The sequence below is a fragment of the Rhinopithecus roxellana genome, chromosome 3 (assembly GCF_007565055.1).
Source record: "Rhinopithecus roxellana isolate Shanxi Qingling chromosome 3, ASM756505v1, whole genome shotgun sequence".
Taxonomy (NCBI): domain Eukaryota; kingdom Metazoa; phylum Chordata; class Mammalia; order Primates; family Cercopithecidae; genus Rhinopithecus; species Rhinopithecus roxellana.
The window spans coordinates 114538652-114551052 of record NC_044551.1 but is presented as its reverse complement, the minus strand read 5'-3'; positions in this window follow the sequence as shown (position 1 = coordinate 114551052).

The window sequence follows — 12401 nt, the reverse complement described above, 5'->3', positions numbered from 1 at the left end:
TTCTGTTCCATTGGTCTATATCTCTGTTTTGGTACCAGTACCATGCTGTTTTGGTTACTGTAGCCTTGTAGTATAGTTTGAAGTCAGGTAGCGTGACGCCTCCAGCTTTGTCCTTTTGACTTAGGATTGTCTTGGCAATGCGGGCTCTTTTTTGGTTCCATATGAACTTTAAAGCAGTTTTTTCCAATTCTGTGAAGAAACTCATTGGTAGCTTGATGGGGATGGCATTGAATCTATAAATAACCTTGGGGAGTATGGCCATTTTCACGATATTGATTCTTCCTATCCATGAGCATGGTATGTTCTTCCATTTGTTTGTGTCCTCTTTTATTTCACTGAGCAGTGGTTTGTAGTTCTCCTTGAAGAGGTCCTTTACATCCCTTGTAAGCTGGTTTCCTAGGTATTTTATTCTCTTTGAAGCAATTGTGAATGGAAGTTCATTCCTGATTTGGCTCTCTGCTTGTCTGTTACTGGTGTATAAGAATGCTTGTGATTTTTGCACATTAATTTTGTATCCTGAGACTTTGCTGAAGTTGCTTATCAGCTTAAGGAGATTTTGGGCTGAGACGATGGGGTTTTCTAAATATACAATCATGTCATCTGCAAACAGGGACAATTTGACTTCTTCTTTTCCTAACTGGATACCATTGATTTCTTTCTCTTGCCTGATTGCCCTAGCCAGAACTTCCAACACTATGTTGAATAGGAGTGGTGAGAGAGGGCATCCCTGTCTTGTGCCAGTTTTCAAAGGGAATTTTTCCAGTTTTTGCCCGTTCAGTATGATATTAGCTGTGGGTTTGTCATAAATAGCTCTTATTATTTTGAGGTACGTTCCATCAATACCGAATTTATTGAGCGTTTTTAGCATGAAGGGCTGTTGAATTTTGTCAAAAGCCTTTTCTGCATCTATTGAGACAATCATGTGGTTCTTGCCTTGGTTCTGTTTATATGCTGGATTACGTTTATTGATTTGCGAATGTTGAACCAGCCTTGCATCCCAGGGATGAAGCCCACTTGATCATGGTGGATAAGCTTTTTGATGTGCTGCTGAATCCGGTTTGCCAGTATTTTATTGAGAATTTTTGCATCAATGTTCATCAGGGATATTGGTCTAAAATTCTCTTTTTTTGTTGTGTCTCTGCCAGGCTTTGGTATCAGGATGATGTTGGCCTCATAAAATGAGTTAGGGAGAATTCCCTCTTTTTCTATTGATTGGAATAGTTTCAGAAGGAATGGTACCAGCTCCTCCTTGTACCTCTGGTAGAATTCAGCTGTGAATCCATCTGGTCCTGGACTTTTTTTGGTGGGTAGGCTATTAATTGTTGCCTCAATTTCAGAGCCTGCTATTGGTCTATTCAGGGATTCAAGTTCTTCCTGGTTTAGCCTTGGGAGAGTGTAAGTGTCCAGGAAATTATCCATTTCTTCTAGATTTTCTAGTTGATTTGCGTAGAGGCGTTTATAGTATTCTCTGATGGTAGTTTGTATTTCTGTGGGGTCAGTGGTGATATCCCCTTTATCATTTTTTATTGCATCTATTTGATTCCTCTCTCTTTTCTTCTTTATTAGCCTTGCTAGCGGTCTGTCAATTTTGTTGATCTTTTCAAAAAACCAACTCCTGGATTCATTGATTTTTTGGAGGGTTTTTTGTGTCTCTATCTCCTTCAGTTCGGCTCTGATCTTAGTTATTTCTTGCCTTCTGCTAGCTTTTGAATGTGTTTGCTCTTGCCTCTCTAGTTCTTTTAATTGTGATGTTAGAGTGTCAATTTTAGATCTTTCCTGCTTTCTCTTGTGGGCATTTAGTGCTATAAATTTCCCTCTACACACTGCTTTAAATGTGTCCCAGAGATTCTGGTATGTTGTATCTTTGTTCTCATTGGTTTCAAAGAACATCTTTATTTCCGCTTTCATTTCGTTATGTACCCAGTAGTCATTCAGGAGCAGGTTGTTCAGTTTCCATGTAGTTGAGCGGTTTTGATTGAGTTTCTTAGTCCTGAGTTCTAGTTTGATTGCACTGTGGTCTGAGAGACAGTTTGTTATAATTTCTGTTCTTTTACATTTGCTGAGGAGTGCTTTACTTCCAATTATGTGGTCAATTTTGGAACAAGTGCGATGTGGTGCTGAGAAGAATGTATATTCTGTTGATTTGGGGTGGAGAGTTCTATAGATGTCTATTAGGTCCGCTTGGTGCAGAGAGGAGTTCAATTCCTGGATATCCTTGTTAACTTTCTGTCTCGTTGATCTGTCTAATGTTGACAGCGGAGTGTTGAAGTCTCCCATTATTATTGTATGGGAGTCTAAGTCTCTTTGTAAGTCTCTAAGGACTTGCTTTATGAATCTGGGTGCTCCTGTATTGGGTGCATATATATTTAGGAGAGTTAGCTCTTCCTGTTGAATTGATCCCTTTACCATTATGTAATGGCCTTCTTTGTCTCTTTTGATCTTTGATGGTTTAAAGTCTGTTTTATCAGAGACAAGGATTGCAACCCCTGCTTTTTTTTGTTCTCCATTTGCTTGGTAGATCTTCCTCCATCCCTTTATTTTGAGCCTATGTATGTCTCTGCATGTGAGATGGGTCTCCTGAATACAGCAGACTGATGGGTCTTGACTCTTTATCCAGTTTGCCAGTCTCTGTCTTTTAATTGGAGCATTTAGTCCATTGACATTTAAGGTTAATATTGTTATGTGTGAACTTGATCCTGCCATTATGATATTAACTGGTTATTTTGCTCGTTAGTTGATGCAGTTTCTTCCTAGCCTCGATGGTCTTTACATTTTGGCATGTTTTTGCAATGCCTGGTACCGGTTGTTCCTTTCCATGTTTAGGGCTTCCTTCAGGGTCTCTTGTAAGGCAGGCCTGGTGGTGACAAAATCTCTAAGCATTTGCTTATCTGTAAAGGATTTTATTTCTCCTTCACTTATGAAACTTAGTTTGGCTGGATATGAAATTCTGGGTTTAAAATTCTTTTCTTTAAGAACGTTGAATATTGGCCCCCACTCTCTTCTGGCTTGTAGAGTTTCTGCCGAGAGATCTGCTGTTAGTCTGATGGGCTTCCCTTTGTGGGTAACCCGACCTTTCTCTCTGGCTGCCCTTAAGATTTTTTCCTTCATTTCAACTTTGGTGAATCTGGCAATGATGTGTCTTGGAGTTGCTCTTCTGGAGGAGTATCTTTGTGGCGTTCTCTGTATTTCCTGAATTTGAATGTTGGCCTGCCCTACTAGGTTGGGGAAGTTCTCCTGGATGATATCCTGAAGAGCGTTTTCCAACTTGGTTCCATTTTCCCCCTCACTTTCAGGCACCCCAATCAGACGTAGATTTGGTCTTTTTACGTAATCCCATACTTCTTGCAGGCTTTGTTCATTTCTTTTTCTTCTTTTTTCTTTTGGTTTCTCTTCTCGCTTCATTTCATTCATTTGATCTTCAATTGCTGATACTCTTTCTTCCAGTTGATCGAGTCGGTTACTGAAGCTTGTGCATTTGTCACGTATTTCTCGTGTTGTGGTTTTCATCTCTGTCATTTCGTTTATGATCTTCTCTGCATTAATTAGTCTAGCTGTCAATTCTTCCACTCTTTTTTCAAGATTTTTAGTTTCTTTGCGCTGGGTACGTAATTCCTCCTTTAGCTCTGATAAGTTTGATGGACTGAAGCCTTCTTCTCTCCTCTCGTCCAAGTCATTCTCTGACCAGCTTTGATCCGTTGCTGGCGATGGGCTGCGCTCCTTTGCAGGGGGAGATGCGCTCTTATTTTTTGAATTTCCAGCTTTTCTGCCCTGCTTCTTCCCCATCTTTGTGGTTTTATCTGTCTCTGGTCTTTGATGGTGGTGACGTACTGATGAGGTTTTGGTATAGGTGTCCTTCCTGTTTGATAGTTTTCCTTCTGACAGTCAGAAGGACTGTCTGTTGGTCTGTTGGAGATTGCTTGAGGTCCACTCCAGACCCTGTTTGCCTGGGTATCAGCAGCAGAGGTTGCCAAAGATAGAATATTGCTGAACAGCGAGTGTACCTGTCTGATTCTTCCTTTGGAAGTTTCCTCTCAGGGGTGTACTCCACCCTGTGAGGTGTGGGGTGTCAGACTGCCCCTAGTGGGGGATTTCTCCCAGCTAGGCTACTCAGGGGTCAGGGACACACCTGAGCAGGCAGTCTGTCCATTCTCAGATCTCAACCTCCGCGTTGGGAGATCCACGGCTCTCCCCAAAGCTGTCAGACAGAGTCATTCGCGTCTGCACCGGCTCCTGCTACTTCCCCTGTTGGTCTTCAGCTGTGCGCTGTCCCCAGAGGTGGAGGCTCAGTTGAAAATGCAGAAATCACCGGTCTTCTGTGTCGCTCGCGCTGGGAGTTGGAGACTGGAGCTGTTCCTATTCGGCCATCTTGCTCCCATTACTCTTTTTTTCCTTTTTTTAAAATCAGAGATCAATATATACATTTTGAGGAGACAACATTCATTCCATGGCGTTCTACCCCCAGACCCTCAATATGCGTATTCTTTTCACATGTGGAGAACTATAGACTTTTGATCTTCAAGACCCTGGTATCTCATAAAACGTTAATAAGTGTTTCTTGAAAATAAGATTCCCTGATCACCCAGACATGGGAAACTCTGGGTACTCCATTTCTTTCTGAGGAATTCACAATACATTTTATTTCATTAAAGGTTCAATGACATTTTTTTTGCAATATGGAAAGTTTTCACTTTATTCAACTCAATTTTTCCAAACCTTAACTGGCTACCGTTTATTTATCATGTTATGGAACACTTACTAATGTCTAAAGGGTGCCAGTGTTTTCTTGAACATTAAAAAAAAAATAAGGATTTACTCCAATTTTCCAGACTCGTCACCAAAGAAGGTCATTGAATTTTTGGTCTTCTTCGACTGCTCAGAAGTTCTTTATCACATTGAACAGAACTCCACTGGATGTGGCCTCCAACATTCTAGTTTTCAACAATGGAGCCCAACAGAACAAGTCTGCACCCTCTTTTCAAGTATAGCCCTTCAGACCTGCAAAGGCAGTTCTAGAGTGCACTGTCAAGGTCTTTTTTTCTCCAGATGATTAGATCTCTTAATATTTCTGCTTATAGTACGAAGTCTTGTAAGTCCTCCTTATGCTGACATATTAATACAAGTTTGCTTAATAAAAATGAAACACCAAGTAATAATCCATTTTACTATTTCCCTTCTCTGTTCCAGGCAGTGTTCCCCACACTAGAGATACAGAGTTGAAAAAGACACACAGGATCCCTACTTCATGAAGCTTACTTTCTTGTAGGGTAAGAAAAAAAAAAAACAAGAAATATAATAAGATGATTTCAGATCCTGACAAGTATCTTTAAAAATATGTATCATGATATTGAGATAGGAGATAACATGGAAATGGGGGATGAATTGGATTGGGTGACTAGGGTATACTTTTCAAAGAAGGTGATATTTGAATGACACCTTAATTATGAGAAGGAGCCAGTCTGGGAGTGCAAAAAGCTCAGGTAGTGAAGAGGGAATAGCTGGGGTGGTTAACACATTAAAGGATTCTGTTTTCTTCAATTCCAGCATTATATAAAATGGCTGTTTTTTTCCTTAAAACATTCAATTTGGAAATCAAGCAAGTTGTAGCCTGTATCTTTTCTAACTAGGCAAAATGTCTTATACTGAATTCTACACAGCATTGAGTTGAAAAATTCTTCCATCTAGTTTCTTTTTTAAATCACCTTTTCTTTTTCCTCGTTTCTCTCTTATTTTTTATTGCAAGTGTTCCTTCTAGTGATTTCAAGTGGAGTCTCTGTCCAGGAGTTTATAGTCTCAAACTTCCATTCAACATCTATTTATTCGATTCCTATTATATGCCTCACTTTTTATCTTATGACTTTTAATTCATTTATACGACAACATTCATTACTGACATACTGACTATATGACATCACCTATTTCTTTATTTATATATTATTCATATTTCACCACTTGAATTTAGCTTCCACAAGACCAAGCTCTTGCCTGTTTTTAATTTGCCTATCTAGCACCTCACACAATGCATTGCCCAGAGTAGGAACTATGCAATAAATAATTGCTAAATTACTAAATAGCCCTAAGATTCCACAGCATTAGCTAAACTGTAGAGTAACTCACAATTCATCCAGCATTCGGGAGAAATCATGTCTTTTACTTTAGTGGATTTTAAAAAAATAATAAGTAAACTTACCTCACTGGAACTTAAAATAATTTAACCATTTTTTATTGAATCTAACTTCAATAATAAGAGGAAACTAAGATGTTTAACACATTTTCTTTCACTTCCCCCCAATGACTCATAATAATGTTTAAGTTGAAATAATTGTTATCTGAGCATGCAGAGACCCCTTTGCAGAGCTGCTGTTAGGAGAGAAGGCCAAAGGATAAATGTATGCCTTAGGGCTGAGGGAAAACCACTGCCTACTCCCCCTTAGCTGCTACCACCACTGCATCAATACAAGGAATACACCAGTCCTAGCAGTGCCCAGACATAGTCTATAAAAAGATTTATCAGCTAATCAAAAGACTTTATTAATTAAGGTTGTATCTACTTACTTAAAACATGGATACTGCCTAAATGTAGCATGTCCAGATCAAATGACCCAGAGTAGAAAGAAATTAAAAAAAAAAAAAAAAAAAAAAAAAAAAAAAAGGTCATTAGAAATGACTCTAGTAACTTGAGGGTTTTCTTTTTTTAATGGAGAAGGACAATTTGAGAATGCATTAAGTAGAAGTAGGAATTTTATATGACTAACTGGGAGAGAGAGAAAAAACCTGTTCTGTCGTGAAAGGCTCTGAAGGTTGAAAGCATCACAAATGTAGCTGTGGATTTAAGGTAAGCAGAGCTGCCTATCAATCAGATCTCTATAGCAACATTCATGCTTCATCATGAGGTGTGTTTCCTTTTTGTGGAAAATCCCATAGATGCTGGTCCACTAGGAATACTGTGAAAGAAATTGGAGATGATTTAGATGGTCTCTGAGTCCTCAGCCAACTCTGAAAACTTGTGGTTATACCCAAGTTAAACTCAGTCAATGTATTGTAGATTCAAAAGACTTTCCTTTACTCATGTCTGATATACAGGCATACTTTGCAGATGTTGCAGGATCATTACCAGAGCACAAAAATAAAGTGATTATTGCAATAAAGCAAGCCATACAGATTTTTTTTTGGTCTCCCAGTAGATATAAAAATTATGTTTACATTGTACTCTAGTCTATTAAATGTACAATAGTATTATGTCTAAAAACAGTAGACATAATTTAATTTAAAAATCTTTATTGCTAAAAAATGCTAACAGTTATTTGAGCCTTTAATGAGTTGTTTTTTTGCTGGTGGAGGATCTGATGTTGATCGCTGCTCACTGATCAGAGTGGTGGTTGATGATGGTTGGGGGTAGCTGTGGAAAGTTTTAAAAATAAGACAACAGTAAAGTTTGCCGCATCAATTGACTCTTTCTTTCAAGAAAGATTTCTCTGTAGCATGCAGTGATTTTTGATAGAACTTTACCCAAAGAACTTTCAAAATTGTCAATTCTCTCAAACTGCCACTGTTTTATCAACTAAGTTTAGGTGATATTCTCAATTTTTTATTGTGTTTTCAACAGTGTTTACAATATCTTCATCAGCAGTAGATTTTATCTTAAGAAACCATTTCCTTTACTCATTAATAAGAAAAAACTCATCATCCATTGAAGTTTAATCATGAGGTTACAACAATTCAGGCACATCTTCAGGCTCCAATCTAATTCTAGTTTTCTTGCTATTTCCACCACATCTGCAGCAACTTCCTCTACTGGTCTTGAACCCCTCAGAGTTGTCCATGACAGTTTTATTCACCCTCTAAACCCTTGCTAATGTTCTTTTGACCTCCTCCCATGAATCACAAATGTTCTTAATGGCATCTAGGATGGTGAATCCTTTGCATATTATTTTCAATTTACTTTGCCATCAGAGGAATCACCATCTATGGCAGCTATATTCTTATGAAATGTTTTTCGTAAATAATAAGACTTGAAAGTCAAAATTAGTCCTTGATTCATGGTCAGCAGAATGGATGTTGTGTCAGTGGGCATGAAAACAACATCATTATTCTTGTACATTTCCATCAGCGCTCTTGAGTGACTAAATGCATTGTCAATGAGCAGCAATAGTTTGAAAGGAATCATTATTTCTAAGCAGTGGTTCTCAACAGTGGGCTTAAATTTTCAGTAAACTATGTGGTAAATAGATGAGCTGTCGTCTAGACTTTGTTGTTCCATCTACTACAAAGATGGAGTAGACTTAACAATTCTTAAGGGCAGTAGGATTTTCAGGATAGTCGATGAGCACTGGCTTCAACCTAAAGTCACCAGCTGTGTTCTCCTTTAACAGGGGAGTCAACCTGGCCTTTGAAGCTTTGAAGCCAGGCACTGACTTCCACTCTCTAGCTATAAAAGTCCTAGATATATAAAAGTCTTCCAATAGAGGACTGTTTTGTACACATTACAAATTTGTTGTGTAGTGCAGCCACCTTCATCAATTATCTAAGGCAAATCTTTGGGATGACTGGTTGTAACTTCTTCATCAACACTTCATTTTGCATTTTTTATGCTATGGAAATGACTTATTTCCTTAATGAATACCCTTTGCTGGTTTCTAACTTTTCTTCTGTAGCTTTCCACCTCTCTCATCCTTCACAGAGTTAAAGAGAATCAGGGACTTGCTCTGGACTAGGCTTTGGCGTAAGGAAATTTTGTGGCTAGTTTGATTTTCTATGCAGACCACTCAAACTTTATATCAACAATGAGCTTGTTTTGTTTTCTTTTCCATGTGTTCATTGGAGTAGCACTTTTAATTTCCTTCAAGAACTTTTTCTTTGCATCCACAACTTGGGCTATTTGTTGCAGGAGGCCTTGCTTTTGGCCTGTTTTAGCTTTTGACGTGCTTTCTAAGCATATTAAGTTTAATCATTTCTAGCTGTTGATTTAAAATGAGAGATGTGCAGCCGGACGCTGTGGCTCACACCTGTAATCCCAGCACTTTGGGAGGCCGAGGTGGGTGAATCACAAGGTCAGGAGATTGAGACCATCCTGGCTAACACGGTGAAACCCTGTCTCTACTAAAAATACAAAAAATTAGCTAGGCATGGTGGCACACACCTGTAGTCCCAGCTACTCAGGAGGCTGAGGCAGGAGAATGGCATGAACCCGGGAGGCAGAGCTTGCAGTGAGCCGAGATAGTGCCACTGCACTCCAACCTGGGAGACAGCGAGACTCCATCTCAATAAAAAATAATAATAATAAAATAAAATAAATAAAATGAGAGATTTGCAACTCTTCTTTTCACTTGAACACTTAGAGGCCATTGTAGGATTTTCAGCTGGACTAATTTTAATATTGTTCTGTCTCAGGGAATACGGAGACCCAGGGAGAGGGAGAGTGATGGGAGAACAGCTACTCAGTGGGGCAGTCAGAACAATACCCTTTTGTCAATTAAGTTCACTATCTTATATATCATGGTTCATGGCACCCCAAAACAATACAATAGTAGTATCAAAGATCACTATTACCATACCAGATATAATAATAATGAAAAAGTTTGAAATTTTGTGAAAATTACCAAAATGTGAAACAGAGACACAAAATGAGCACATTCTATTGGAAAAATGGTGCCAACAGACTTCTTTGACACAGAATTGCCACAAACCTTCAATTTATAAAAAGTACGATATCTGCAAAGCACAATAAAATGAAATGCAGCAAAACGAGGTATTTCTGTAGTGACAAAGGCTCCTCCTAGACCAAACCTAGTCAGGCTCCTTTGAGTCCTCTTCTCACCTAGGCCTCGAGAAACTGCAGGCTCTCAACACCTAAGATTTTGTTTATTCCTTCCCATATTTACCAAAATGCACTAAGAGTTCTGAACAAACCCTAGCATAGTTTCCAAAAGCTCAAGGTCACATCCCTAGGATGACTCCAGCCTTACATAAAATGCTAGCCTACAAAAACATAACACTGCTGGGAGAATTTACTTTGTTTCAACCAAAACCTGGTGATGGACCGATAGACCCCTAAAACCCCTCTTAAAACACTTACTTTAGAAAGCTTGCAATTACAAATCCTTTCTCTTCCCTTTAAAATATAAAGTTTCCTTTATATTTAAATATGTTTCCTCAAGGACCTGAGCACTGTCTCTTTGAACTGCAAGCCTTCAGGGAGATACCACTTCATCTTGTTCTCAGTCCCCTTGAGAGGATAAGGGCCTTACTTAAGTGGGAGCCTCACTTTATCTTGCATGTCTGCTCCTGTCATAAAAAAAGAAGTTTGTTTCTTCTTGCAGTAAGCACCAGTTAACAAATCCAGCTGGCCTGGCCACATTAACTAACTCCTCTTGCCCTGATCTTTGTGAACTTTGACCTTCTTGACTGCTGAAGCCCCTACTATTCTCTACTCTCGATTCCTCGTCCTCTTCTTAAAACACTCAGTCACTTCTGCACAAATCAAAGTTGAGTTTGGTTTACACTGGGCTGTTTCCCTGTAGCAACAGTATTATTGATAAAATTTATTCTGACCACTTGAATAGTATCAAGCTTTGTTTAGCTTTGACAATGTTTTATTAGTAACTTGTAAGTGAGAAAAATACAAAATAAAATTTTGGTACAGGTGGAAATGTTAGATATGTTATTGCCAAAGTTCAAGCAGTGGATCACAATCAGGACTTAAAATACTCCATGGAAAGCTGAATGTATTTAAGGTTGTTAGAATGATAAGTTAGGCGTGTCAGTAGAAGCTTCTCCAGATATGGTGATACATTCTGTGATGATGACTTTCCCTTTTAAAAAATGTGTCCTCTCATGGCATTCTCTCCCACCTGCACCAAAGCATCATATTCCACCTTGAAATAGAGATTTTTTCCTATGAGTCTTTTTTATAGGTGATATTATACTAGATAACATCAATGGTAGTGAAATTTCTGGGTCAAAGTATCTATATATCTAGAAATGTTATATCTGAAGTTTCTGAGTTATAATTGAAAGACAGTCACTAGAGTACCTACAGATTCCCTTAAATTTTATGCACAATATGAAGTATATGTGAACGTATGTATAATTTTCTGTCTTTTTATTAGCATCTCAAAGGGGTTTCTCTTTAATCCCAAAAGATGTCTTAGACTTTAAGATCCTGAGAATAGGGTTGTATATAATGTTAGGTTTTGAAGGGAAGGCAAGAGTTAAAGAAAGACACACAGAGAGAGAATTGGTGGTTCTACAGCAATGCAGTTTATTGCCGGTGCAACCTGTGGAAGTTGGGGACCAGCTTAATGCCAGAGTCCACTGCTGCTTATAGGCTGGGGTAATTTATAGACCTGGGTAGAATGGGTCTGGGCAGTATGGCTTGCTGCCTATAAACATGTTGATAAGATGTTGATAAGATGATTATATGATCTGGTGGTTTGGCCCTTTTTCTGGTGGGATATGGTTAGGATGTTCCTTGGATCTTTGCCCAGCAGGATATAATAGGGATGGTCCTTCATTTGGGCCTTTGCCCAGCAGGGTATGAGAAGGATGTTCCTGTGCTTTGGGCTCAGGTGGCTAGGCAGGATGTTTCTCATGGCCTGGACCCCCATGGACTGTTTCAGTCTGACCAAGGTCTGCAAAATGGAGGGGGGACTTACAAAATGGTGCAGTTTGGACTAACGTATAATTTTCTCTAATACAGGGCTATGTACATAAATGTTAGTAAATGGCAAGGAAAACAGCTTTGCAAAACGTAGCATTTGGGGCTAAGTTTTTCATTCAATAAGACAATGTACCTGGAGTCTTTTTACATACTTGTCTCCCTCTTGTGAGGTCTTACCATTTCTTTTTACCCTAAGTTTCCATGTCAGCCCTTGTCAATTCCTTGTCAAATGCCCTCCTCTCAGCATTCTGAGGTCTGAAATGAGAACGGAAAGGAGTAGATAGGGCTCCAAAATATTTTGTGTTTTAAATGGAGAGAATGTGGCATTGTGGGGAAAGGATTAAAATATGTCTGTGAGTTGTTGAAGATGGTGTTGGAGGATTAGAAAAGGTTGCATCAGTGTCATGGGATTTTTGTTTAACTCTGATCTCCAGGAAATGTGAGCCATCCCTCCATGTTTTCCTTCCAACTGCCCTGGTTGCCAGGTTAAGATGACTGATGACATCAGGAGCTTCCATGTTCCTGTTTGGAAGAGTCAATCCATGTGGGTATTTGGCAGAGCGTGTGGACAGTGGCTTCTTCTTAAAGCATTCTCACTCTTTGTTCCCTTCTTCCTATTTTTTAATTGACAAACAAAAATTGTGTATGTTCATATTATACAATATGATGTTTTGAAATATGTATACATTGTAGAGTGGCTAAGTCAAGCTAATTAGTATATGCACCACTTCACCTACTTATAATT